The 13,702-nt window shown below is 37.8% G+C and overlaps 1 non-coding gene across 1 annotated transcript; it reads right to left on the bottom strand.

The window, feature by feature from the left end:
• Positions 1–12,294: 12,294 nt before the first annotated feature.
• On the bottom strand, positions 12,295–12,401 carry LOC127099752 (small nucleolar RNA R71). Its single transcript, XR_007794226.1, has one exon. It is a non-coding gene; the product is annotated as a small nucleolar RNA R71 (small nucleolar RNA).
• Positions 12,402–13,702: the final 1,301 nt, after the last annotated feature.

The following is a 13,702-nucleotide window of genomic DNA, read 5'->3' on the forward strand; positions in this document are numbered from 1 at the left end:
ACCAATATTCAAAATGAAGCCTATTTAATCAATCATGAACATGTCCTAAAAAGGACCAAGTCAAAAGCATTAGGCAAGGCCATGTAATGAGCAAGATAAGGCAAGACACACAAAAGGTGCATACCATTGGTCATCAAGAATCAAAATTCCATATTAAAACAGAAATGACTCAAACAATTCTGGAAATTTTTATGAGCATACAACATGTCCAACACAATCATCATGCCAAAAATTGTAAACAGAGAAGCTCAATTGATATGGCAATGAAAATGAATAAGATCAACATCAAATTGTGTGACACACATTGTCACACCATACAATCATGTGTCCCAAACAGAGAAGGAAAATGCTAAAAATGCCAAATAAAATCTCAAACATCCTACAACATGTTAGGAAGTAGCATATAAAATTTCATGGCAATTGGACAAGAATTGAGCATTTCACACCAATTTGAATGAGGCATGGTCCATTTGTGTACATGTTCAAACAATTAAACACCATTAAAAATCCAGAAGAGATAAAATCATGAAATCAACACCATAAAAAACTAGACAAACACATGATCCTGTAGAAAAAAATTGGGAATTAATTGGATCATTATTCTATTTTTAGGATTTTTGGAATTATCATGAAATAATGAAATAAACATTGAAAACACATGCAAATATGAAATGAATTGGAAAACTGAAAGTGCAACCAGGCGGATTCGAAGCGAGGGACGCGCCAGGATGAAACGGTGTCGTTTTGGCTAAGTGGAGAAAATCACAAAAAAGAAATGAAATGTTGCGCCTGGGAATCGAATGGTGTATGCGTGTTGGCAAAACGACACCGTTTTGGAGCGCCGCCCCCTAGGGTTTGCAGGCGGCGGATGCACAGTGCCAGGCGGTGGTTTCCACCGTCTCCTACCTTGAGACGGTGGTTGCTACTGTTCATGTCCAGATTTTTTTTTGCAGAATTTTACAAAATCTATATCATTGGAATCGTCTCGACGAGTAGATCACAAATATCACAAAACCTAAACCTAATTCTCAATATATCTCACGAATCGAAGGAAAACAATTATGAACATCAAACTTCAATTCATCATAACTTAGTCAAATCTCAACCAATTTTCATGAATTTTATGTCAGAATTTTCAATGAGCAAAGATCTACAAGATTATATGCATAAGAGGAAGAATTAAGTTACTCGAAAAACCTACCTCTTGAAGATCCAACAATGGCAGCAGTGGATTCAGGTGCTTAGCAAAGTCCAAAACTGCTCCTCTACTCTTGTTATGAAGTATGAAGCACGAATCAATGCTTGGAAAGGCTTAGATCTAGCTTAATCTTCAAGCTTCATGTTCATGTTCATGTTCATGTATGGATTATGCACAAACCTTCACCAAATTCTCCAATCCAGCACTTGATTTGCACTAAATGATGATCCAGGAGCAAGATTATACAATAAAAATGAGGTGTTATTTGAAGAATTTTTGAATTTCAATTTGGAGAAAATTTGGAGGGAAAATGAGATCTAGATCTAGAATGATGAATTATGAACAATTCTGTTAGGGTTTGCCTTATATACCATGTACTAATCACATCCTAATTAGAATTAAGCATGGTTTAGTTGAGATTAAGCAAAAATAAGGTGTATGACAAATTTTGGAAAATTGGTGGTGCCATGCAAATGTACACGTGAACAGTAAGAAATGGATGATCAAATTCACTTAAAATCACTTCAGGCACATGTTGGCAATGGTATTTTGTTCCCATGATGCACCAAATTCAAATTTGCAAATTTCCCTCCAAAATGGTCATGAATGGGCAAATGATTATATGATGAAATTTCATGCAATGCCATGAATGATTTGGAAAATATATGTCATGAGGAGCAAAGTGCAAAAAGAGGCACTCAATTTGGAGCTTTAGATCAAAAGTTATGGCCTTTTGAAGTTTCAAGCACACTTGGCAATGATTTGATCATATCTCCTCAACCATTCATCAGATGCTCATGATCTTGGACTTTTTGGAAATGGGAGAGAAAGATCTTCAACTTTCATGTTAGACAAAAATTCATTTAAATCTTCTTTGATGATGTAAAATCAAGTTGAATTTGAACCAAAATCTTTCCACTTTTGGAAACTTCCAATTACAGGTCACTTTCCATTTTTGGAAACTTTTGATCTGACCTCAAATTCTTCAAGATATGTGTTTGCAATGACAAATGAACTTCTTTAGGACCTGAATGAAGTGTCTCAAACCATCTCTCCACCTCCTAGCCTTCAGTTGACTTTCTGTTGACTTTTATGGGCCCTAGATGACTTGGCAATGCACTGATGACTTTGAGCCTCTAACACTTGGCCAACTTGCTTCAAAATGAACCTTGGCTCATATAAGCTCAAAAGAATGATCATCTGATCCCCATCTCAATAGAATACCTCATCTCCTTGAAAATCCCTGGTTGGCATAGCAGTCATTGATTAGGGTTGACTAGAGGTCAAAACCCTAATTCTAAGGAACCGCAGCATGAACAATGAACCCCTTGATAATGTCATAACCATGATGATGCTAACATACCCTTGCAATCAAGATAATGCTCAACCTCCTTGAAGAACCAAGAAAACCCTAATTGAAGCACAAACCCTCAGATGGTTGGTGATCAATTCAACAAGACCCTCAGGCATGAATCTCTTAACCTCTCTATCTTCTGAGAAAGACTTAGGAGGATGACTTGTTTATTTTCACATGATATGCAATATGCAAATGCCTAATGTCCTACAAAATGAAATGAAATATGCTAAACTAGTCCCAAGAAGAGGAGGGCAAATTTTGAGGTGTTACAACATGGTTAAGTATGTACAGACAAACCAAGGGATCAATGCGTTTAATGTGCAACGCTATTTATGCTGTGCAGATGAACAACTTAGAAATGCATTCAATTCCAGTAAAGAAACTTAGATTTTTAATATTTGAACAAAATGTCTTCCACACAACATTACATGATCAGTGCCAATGTCGAAGGTGAAATATTTGATCATCAGTTGTTTAGTTTTTGTTTTTGAAACACAGAGGTAACTCGGTTTACAATAAATCGATGATCAAATTTTTCAAATCTGAAACAAAGAATAGAAAAGAAATTACAGTGCCGTAATGTGGGCCAAATCATCTATAAAAATCCGGTTTGGTTTGCAGAAAACCAGGTAAAATTTTATCAAAAGAAGATTTGAGATGATGACGATGTTCAACATATGTTTGTCAGTCACGAACAATCCGGTTACAACGATATAGAGTTGTATATATTACCACATCAACAATAGATGTCTCAGTTCATTGATCAGTCACAAGTGTTTTGTGAGACTGATGACAAACAAGCTGAGGTGAATGTTCCATATGACGAAGAAGAAGAATCTGAGATCATGGTTGATTCAATGGTGAATGCTGATGAGGAAGAGGAGCCAATACCAACAAGTCATGTATATTGTCCACCCTAACACATGACAAGGTTGAGTTTGGGTTCCGATGAACCTTCATTAGATGTGTGGTACAATCCTTATGTGCGAATGCAAGGATCTTTGAAACAAGGAGACACATTTCGCACAAAAGAGGAATGTGTAAAAGCCATTAAGAAATTCCACATGCAACTATCAGCTGATTTCAGAGTTGACAGAACTGACGCATCGGGGTATAAAGTTTATTGTCTGAATGAGCACTTCCTTTTTAGGTTGTCAGCTTCGTACCAGAAGAGGAGCGAGTCTTGGGAGATTGGATCAATGGGTCCATATAACACATGTATGTTGACAAATCCAATGCAGGATCATCGTAAATTAAGCTCTCAGCTAATATGCGATGAAATAATGTCTATCATTGGCGATAATCCGTCGTTAAAGGTGAGTACAATAATCTCGCATATTAGGGAAGAGTACGAGTACACTCCATCATATAGGAAGGCATGGATAGCTAAGACAAAGGTTGTTGAAAAAATGTTTGGCAATTGGGGGGAGTCTTACAAACAACTTCCAAAATACATGTTGGCTCTAAAATAATATGCTCCCGGGACTATTGTCAAGTTGGAAACATTGTCCGCGTATACACTAGACGATACGTGTGTTGTTGGAAATGGAATATTTCACCGTCTCTTCTGGGCGTATCAACCATGCATCATAGGTTTTTCTTTCTGTAAACCAATTATACAAATTGATGATACATGGTTGTACGGAAAATACAAAGGAACGTTACTGATGGCAGTGGCACAAGATGGGAGCAACAACATTTTTACAATCGCCTTTGCCCTAGTTGAAGGGGAGACTGCTAAGGGATGGAGTTTTTTCCTAAGAAATCTCCGATTGCACGTTGCACCTCAGCCTAACTTATGTTTGATCTCCGACATACACCCTTCAATTATTAGTTCATATAATAACATTGACAACGGCTGGAAAAATCCTCTTTCGACGCATGTGTTCTGTATTAGACATATTGCTCAGAATTTCATGCGGGAAATCAAAGATAAGACGTTGCGGAAGAAGGTTGTCAATGCAGGTTACGCATTATCATAACCTTCTTTCAAACACTACCGCGAGGAAATAAGATTATCAAACGAAGATGCAATACGGTGGATCGATAGTATTCCATTGGAGAAGTGGACTGGGGCATACGACAACGGTCAGCGTTGGGGCCACATTACAACAAATCTTATGGAATCTATGAACTCTGTCTTCAAAGGCATCCGTAACCTACCTATACCCGCTTTGGTGCAGGCAACATATTTTAGGCTAGGGGCGTTGTTTGAAACCAGACGCTCAAAATGGGGTTCAGTGTTGCAATCTGGACAGTTGTTCAATGATGCTTCAATGAAATTCATTAGACATGAAGCTGCCAAAGTAAACACATACGTGGTTACGGTATTTGACTGCACTAAAGTTTGGTATAGTGTTGTCGATTCCATGGATCACAATGAGGGCATGCCGATGGGACAATACAGAGTCTAACTAGATAGAGGTTGGTGCGACTGCGGAAAGTTCCAAGCCTTTCGTACCCCCTGCTCCCATGTAATTGCGGCATGCTCAAAGGTTCGAAGAGATCCATCTTACTTGCTATCTGAAGTTTACAAAGTCTTCATCCTTTCAAATGTTTATAAAATTAGTTTTTCCATAGTGGCAAAAGAGGATTATTGGCCAGAATATCAAGGGGACATCGTCTGGCACAACGAAGTTATGCGAAGGAAGAAAAAGGGTCGCCCAAACAGCACCTGGATTCGAACTGAAATGGACATGGCGAAAAAAATGGTTAGACTATGTAGTTCATGCCGTCAGCCAGGTCACAATCGTAATAACTGCCCTAGTGTTGGAACGAGCACAACCAGATAAGTTCACATGTACCTCTATTACAATATATGAAAAACTAAATTTATTTCATATTAGACATATGTGACGAAAGTACCATTACATAAACAGTAACACAAATAATTATAACAAATACAATATAAGACCTATGCGATTACAACCATCAAAACATATTTGAACATTTAATGCAACATTCTACGAGCGTCTTGGTCGGTCTTAATATCCATCCATTCACGCACTTCTCCGTTTTGGTTGAACGTGGACACAAGCCATTGTATTCTTCTAATCCTTTCACCCTTTCCAATTTCTCCCTCTAACCAATTGTACAACGTCCTATTAAGACGTTCAAACATATTTGCGTTCCAAAGTCAAATCTGTACCGGAGCCGCAATGAAGAAAAATATTACATCAGCATTTCATTTCTAAATGTATGCAGACATTGTTAAAATAGAGAAACTTGAAGGTGATGGTGGTTGAACTAGAGAAATTATGGTATTAGGAGATGATTTTGGTGAAAAATATTGGATCTAAGGCATGGTATTTATGGAGAGTGAATATCAATTGTACATGACATGCAGGCGCCTGAGGGATTGACGTCCACATGACAGGACATGTATGCGCCAGATGAATGGGTGCCCACACTACAAGACACACCTAGGCGCCAGGAGCATTGGTGCATCCTCATGAGGCCAATGCATGCGTCAATAGCATTGGCGCCTCCTCATGAGGAGCCCAATGCATGCGCCAATGCTATTGACACCTCCTCTTAATGCTTAGGGGGTGCGCCAATTCATCTGGCGCATCCTCTTGTAAACCTGGTTATTTTGTTTTTTTTTGAATTATTGGTTATTTTCCATTTTAAAAAAAAACTGATTATTTTAAAAAAAAAATCTCCCAACTTCATGTTACAAAACATGTCCAACAAAATATGCCCAACAAGAAAACACATACTTATTTTTTTAGGTGCTCATCTCGCCTACATAAGAAGATACAATTTAGTCTTGCACCTCTGAGGTTATTCTTATGAACTGATACAAATATTAATCAAACATAAAAAGTATCGAGATTCGAGCGTCATTTTGAGTTATATGAAGCACATTTAAGCTAGACATGTCATATGACCTATCTGACACACAAACTAACTTATACTTATCTACTGAGATTCGAGTATCATTTTGAGTTATATAAAGCACATTCAAACTAGACATGTCTTACGATGTATCTCACACACAAACTAACTTATACACTGACATTCCCTGAGATTGCTTCAAAAGAGATAACATCTTATAGGAGCACATCACAGTCCAATCATTATATAAATATGGGTATTTGATAAATATGAGTGGTTCCCCAAATATGATCACACAAGCAAATAACAATTCTACTACCTACTAGCATATTGTCTAACTTAGACATCAAAATATCTTTTGCAGGTACACCATCTAGAGAACCATTGGATCCATGAGACTAACACTACTTCAATAAGTACTTTTCATAGTGTCTGGAAAAGATATTTAATCATGGGTGATTGTAATACCCCAAAATTTACCCTTCATTTTTTTGGAAGCATACGCTTTACACCTCATGCATGCATTCATTTTTAGGTCATTTAGCATTTGCATTTCATCATGGCAATCGGAATCATATCCAAGAAGCTTGAACATCATCCAGGACACTTTGTGGGCTCTATTTAGACGATCAGTCAACACAAGGGAAAGGCTTGAGTTACTTTCAACAGGGGTCTATTCGTCAGTCAAAACGTTAATCTTGAAGGAGCAAAGGTTTGTTCATGAGCTGTCATGCTCGCTAGGCGAAGCCCACATGTTTTGAAAAAAAAAACGAAAAAAAAAAACGAAAAAAAAAACGAAAAACGAAAATAAAAATAAAAATAAAAAAAATAAATAAATAAAAAAATCTTGGACTTGGACCTCTCTCATTTGAGCCCACAAGTCCACAAAAATCAGGTTATAAATTCAAAGTTTCATGAAACAAAAGGTCATTATATTCCTATTACCCTGGCTGGAAAAAGATAGTGAGAGAAGAGCTAACGGAGTTCAGAGCAGCCTCCAAACCCTGAAGAGAACTGAACTGCACAAAATCACCTCTGCCTCACATAAACCCTAAAGATTGTTTTGTAAACCTCACGGGTGCAACTCAATTTCAATCAAGCTCTCCAATCAGGTTTGCCCTTATTCCCATTACCTTTGAGCTTTGAATTTGAATACTCTGAATATTTGAGGTATTATGGGTGAGTTTGATACCCTTTTGATGCATGTCCTTTTTGTGAATTTTAATGGCATGATTCATGTGGTTACATTTTGATTTAGGGGCAACCCTTGATTACCCTATTTTTTTGTCTCTAACCTGTTTGTTGAGTTTTTGTGAGGGCTCACATGACTTTTGCAGGGATAACTTGCGTGGTTTTCCATTTTATTTGTGGGATACCGCCTGGAGATTTCATTCCGATTACCTGTACTGACTCACTTTCTTTGATGGTGTTTAGCTTGGAAGGATCCCTGGGTTTCCCATTCCTCTAATTGCTATTACTTCGAATCTTTATCCGCGTGGTATTTTTATATTTTTCCCGCATTTTACTGCTTTCCTAGCTGGAAGACCTCGATAGGAGGCAATGTTTTTGTGTGTTTATTTTTTTTTACAGGTTCCTTCGTCCAGGACTCCTTTTGCATGAGCATCCCTAACCCTACCAACTCATTGATTTTTCTTCTCCTAAACACACGTTTACTCCTTCTACTACAGGTGAGTAAGTCTCCAAAGGTCGAGCATCCGGTAGCTTGCGTAGTAACGTCGTTCGTCCAAAACCCAATCCATAACCCCGTAGTTAGCCGAACCACGGCTTGCTCTGATTCTCATTCCAGATGAGATACGTAGGCATAAGACGCGATGTCTTAGCGAGCACACATCCCCCCAACCCATAGGTCAGCCGAGCTACGAAGACTCTGATTCTCATATTCAGATGAGATACGTATGCAGTGGATGCGACATCCGCGCGAGTCATTTTCATTTAACCCCTTTTTTAGTAAACAACACAAGATAAACTCACACCCTTTAGACAAGAACTACAAAAGTGGATCCCGTAGAGTACTACGGATGCGTAGGGGTGCTAATACCTTCCCTTCGCATAACCGACTCCCGAACTCAAGATTTGGTTGCGAGACCTTGTCTTTTCCTTTCCTCTTTTCAGGTTTACTTCGAGCGTTTCCTTTCCCTCCTTTGGGATAAATAACGCACGGTGGCGACTCTTCTGTCATTTTCTTTCGCCGGTTGTTTTTTCGCACACTGTATTTTTCAGGTTGCGACAGTGATGGCCTGTGGTAGCAAAAGGATATGGTAATAAGTGAGCTACTTACCACCATGAGTTATTGGTCATGGTAATAAACTAAAAAGTGTGATACATATCACCATAGTTGTAATAAACATCTGTAGTGAGAGGTAGAAATATCATTTGTTCGATACCCAACACCACTTGTGGCGTTCATTAAACTGGATAACGCGCTAAATATCACCACGGTTGCAAAAACCAACTCTGGTGAAATATTTTATTTTTAATATATATATATATATATATATATATATATATATATATATATATATATATATATATATATATATATATATATATATATATATATATATATATATATATATATATATATATATATATATATATATATATATATATATATATATATATATATATATATATATATATATATTTTAAAATTTTAAAGAATTTCTCATTTTTTAACCTATATTTTCTAGAATCAGAAACAGACCAAAAAACAGCACAACAACACATTTGTGAATCAAAAATAAATTGAAAACTATTATAAATACAAAATATGTATTACATTAAAACCAAAATGACACCAAAATGATATACATTTTACACATCATTACATCAAATAAGAAACCAATCAACATACAAAAATATGCTGAAACGGTTTATCCCATGTCCCTCAGGTTTTGATGATAACAAAATATTTAAAGAACAATTGAATATACTAATGTTTGTTCAAGTGTGCATGACCATAGACTAAAATTTCATATAGAATTGATCACACTGAATTACACCGTGTTTTTGACTCGGATTTCACATGTTTATTAGGACTTTCTTATCATTTTGTTTGTATTATGCTCTCTTTTCTCTTGTTTTCAGATATTTAACACTTTCAGACTCTTTTGGAAGAAACGAAGCAAAAAGACCTAAAATTAGGGTTTTTCGGCGAAATTACACACATGACGTTGCACATGGCGGCCACTATAGGGGAAGCCATGAGTCATCAGCCCTCAACTAGGAGGTAACCACCACGTTCCCATGATCCACCCCATTTACGCACATGGCGGGCGCCATGAAGGGATGGCGGGTGCCACCTTTGGAAGACATGTTCCCACTAAGGGGAAGTTGGAGGGCACCATGGTCTTTACAAGCTGCTGAAAACCTCTATAAATAGCTCATTCCATTTCGTTTTCTAATCATCCAACTTAGTTTTACAATACTAAGCATATATTTATCATTTGTAATAGCGATAATCCGTCACATCGGGGGGTTATCGCACCTTTGTGAGATTGAGTTGGGTCACTTCGAGTTGCTGTCGTCTTTAGCTTCAGGAATCAGAGGTTTATTTTTGTACCAGATTTAAAGCCCTCCATTTGGAGCAGGTTCTTATTTATCGCTTTATTTATTTATTTCCTGCATCGCTTTTATTTTATTTATTTCCCGCATCGCTTTTATTTTATTTATTTTCCGCACTCGCTTTACTTTTATTTATTTTCCGCACTCGCTTTATCTTATTTATTTTCTGCACTCGCTTTTCTTTTATTTATTTTCCACACTCGCTTTACTTTATTTATTTTCCGCACTCGCTTTACTTTATTTATTTTCCGCACTCGCTTTACTTTATTTACTTTACGCGCTTTACTCGCTCTCTACGCCTCACATTCTAAAATAAACTTTTCATCATGATTAACACCGTTGTGCTAGTTTGTGTTACTATGTCTGGCTAAATCTTTTAAAGGTTATAATGTAAGGATCGCGGTTAAAGTAATGTTTCACATATTGAATCTGTAGAAATACTTTAAAGGCTGTTTTGATTTTTAACTTGAGTTTTCTAAAACAGACTTGGTTATTTTTAACTATTCGAGGAGTGCGAAAGCACCCTGGCTTAGTAACTAGGAATTTTTATCACTTTAAGGAAAAACTATTTTTGAAACTGTTTTCGGACGCGTCGATAGGTTTAAAATCAGGAAACTCCTTGGGTAAACTTTCCAAATCAAAATCACTTTTCAACTAAGTTTACGAGTCTCATTTCTTAAAAATAGGTTTACTACTTTAGCGTTCTGCGCACCTTTTATAAGTGACAATAAAAGGCCTTAATTTAAGGGTAAACTCGGTTCTGAATACGCGAAAGCGATAGTTCCTGTTAAATGGATTCTTTTCAAGAGTAGAAAATATTGCCTCATTAGTAGTTCTATTTAGACAATCGAAACATTACTTAACTGACGTGAATTACATTCAACCTGTCTTTACCTGCATTTATTATTTACCGTTGTTTTGCAAACCCAATATCTCTTTTATACCGCCTTAGATAAACACCATAACGATAGTAATCGATAGATTGACGATTGGTCTCTGTGGGATCGATATTCTTTTATATTACTTTGATGTTATTCGTGCACTTGCGAATTACACACGATCAAGTTTTTGGCGCCGTTGCCGGGGACCAACTTCATTAAATTTCGTACCCTGTTGTTACACCGTATAGACTAAGGCATTATTAGCCGATAAATGCGAAGAACCCGTAGTACCGAAAATTTAGTAGATCCTTTAGCGGAACCCGAACGTTATACTCGTACACGCCTCTTACTCATCCGAATTAAGAAAGCTATGGCCGAGAATCGTGATAGGAGACCTCTTAAGGAATTTGCCCAACCCTCTGATGAGGAACCTAGTTCGAGAATAGTAAACCCCCTTATTCCTGCTAACAATTTTGAACTAAAACCGTATTTGTTACAATTAGTGCAACAGAACCAATATGCGGGTCTCGCTACTGAGAACCCGAATCAACATTTAAAAGTTTTTATCCAACTAGCCGACACCTTTAAATCTAACGACGCTCCACCCGATGTGATCCGTTTAAGATTATTTACTTTCTCCCTCAGGGATAGAGCACGTTCATGGCTAGATTCTTTTCAAGAGTAGAAAATATTGCCTCATAAGTAGTTCTATTTAGACAATCGAAACATCACTTAACTGACGTGAATTACATTCAACCTGTCTTTACCTACATTTATTATTTACCGTTGTTTTGCAAACCCAATATCTCTTTTATACCGCCTTAGATAAACACCGTAACGATAGTAATCGATAGATTGACGATTGGTCTCTATGAGATCGATATTCTTTTATATTACTTTGATGTTATTCGTGCACTTGCGAATTACACACGATCAAGTTTTTAGCGCCGTTGCCGGGGACCAACTTCGTCAAATTTCGTACCCTGTTGTTACACCGTATAGACTAAGGCATTATTAGCCGGTATATACGAAGAACCCGTAGTATCGAAAATTTAGTAGATCCTTTAGCGGAACCCGAACGTTATACTCGTACACGCCTCTTACTCATCCGAATTAAGAAAGTTATGGCCGAGAATCACGATAGGAGACCTCTTAAGGAATTTGCCCAACCCTCTGATGAGGAACCTAGTTCGAGTATAGTAAACCCCCTTATTCCTGCTAACAATTTTGAACTAAAACCGTATTTGTTGCAATTAGTGCAACATAACCAATATGCGGGTCTCGCTACTGAGAACCCGAATCAACATTTAAAAGTTTTTATCCAACTAGCCGACACCTTTAAATCTAACGGATTCACTTCCAGCTAATTCAATAACTACCTGGGAAGACCTTAGGAGAGTATTCCTTGCTAGATATTTCCCCCTAGTAAGACTGCTGCTCTTCGAAACCAAATAACTAGATTTGCTCAAAACCAAGGAGAATCGCTTTTTGAAGCTTGAGAGAGATATAAAGAGCTATTAAGAGTCTGCCCACACCATGGCCTAGAACAATGGCTGATCGTTTATACCTTCTACAATGGACTCCATTATAACACCAAGATGAGCATTGACACTGTCGCAGGCGGCGCGTTAATGAACAAACCTTATCCGGAAGCTTGTGACCTAATTGAGGATATGGCCCAAAACCATTATCAATGGGGAACTGAACGAGCATCAATAGAGAAAAAGGAGACCCAAGATGGAATACATGAGGTAAGCTCTCTAGACATGATGCAGGCGAAAATAGACGCTTTAGCCCTTACGATCGAACATATGTCTACAAACACTAACACTGTAGCAGTAGTCCACACAGAGTGCGAACTCTGTGGATCTAAAGGACATGAATCAGCGGAGTGTAACCTTTTGAACGACCTGAACACCGACCAAGTAAATTACGCCCAAGGTAACCCATTTTCAAACACTTACAACCCTGGATGAAAGAATCATCTGAATTTCTCCTATAAAAACCAGAACCCTATCCAAAATCATGCACCTTAGAGACCGCAAGGTTATCAAGCCCAAAAACCAAACCAACCTATGCAAGCTGTGCCCCAGAAGTCTAACCTTGAGAAGATCATGAAGAGCTTTATATTGGGCCAGACTCAGCAAAATAAAGAATTCTTAAACCAGAACATTCACGTAAACGAACTTATAACACAATTAGGAACCAAGGTTGATCAGATAATCACTCACAACAAGATGCTTGAAACCCAGATCTCACAGGTAGCACAAAACCAAGCCCCACAAACTACACCTGGAGGCCAATTTCCTGGACAACCTCAACCAAACCCTCGAGGGCAAGCTAATGTTATCTCGTTACGAAGTGGGACCGCTTACGAAGGGCCTCAGAACCCAGCAATGAGCGAGTCCAAAACTTCTAAAGAAAATATGCCTACCAACCAAGAAGAGGAACCAGAGGAATCCGAGAAACAAACCAACCAAGAAGGTGAAGCCAAGGATAAAACTTACAAACCACCACCCCCGTACAAACCACCAATCCCATATCCACAAAGACTTAAACAAACCAAAATCAATAACCAATACCAAAAATTTATAAAAATGAGAGAAAAGCTTCATGTAGAGATTCCTTTCACCGAAGCTATCACCCAAATTCCGTCTTACGCCAAATTTCTCAAAGACATCTTAACTAACAAGCGTAGGCTCGACGATCCAAAACCCTTGGAATGCAATTTTATTTTCGAGGATAAACTTGCTAAGAAGGAGAAAGACCCTGGTAGTTTTTCTATACCTTGCATTTTAGGAAGTCATGTGATCGACAAAGCTTTCCTAGATTTAGGCGCTAGTG

The sequence above is a fragment of the Lathyrus oleraceus genome, chromosome 6 (assembly GCF_024323335.1).
Source record: "Lathyrus oleraceus cultivar Zhongwan6 chromosome 6, CAAS_Psat_ZW6_1.0, whole genome shotgun sequence".
NCBI classification, from domain to species: Eukaryota; Viridiplantae; Streptophyta; class Magnoliopsida; order Fabales; family Fabaceae; genus Lathyrus; species Lathyrus oleraceus.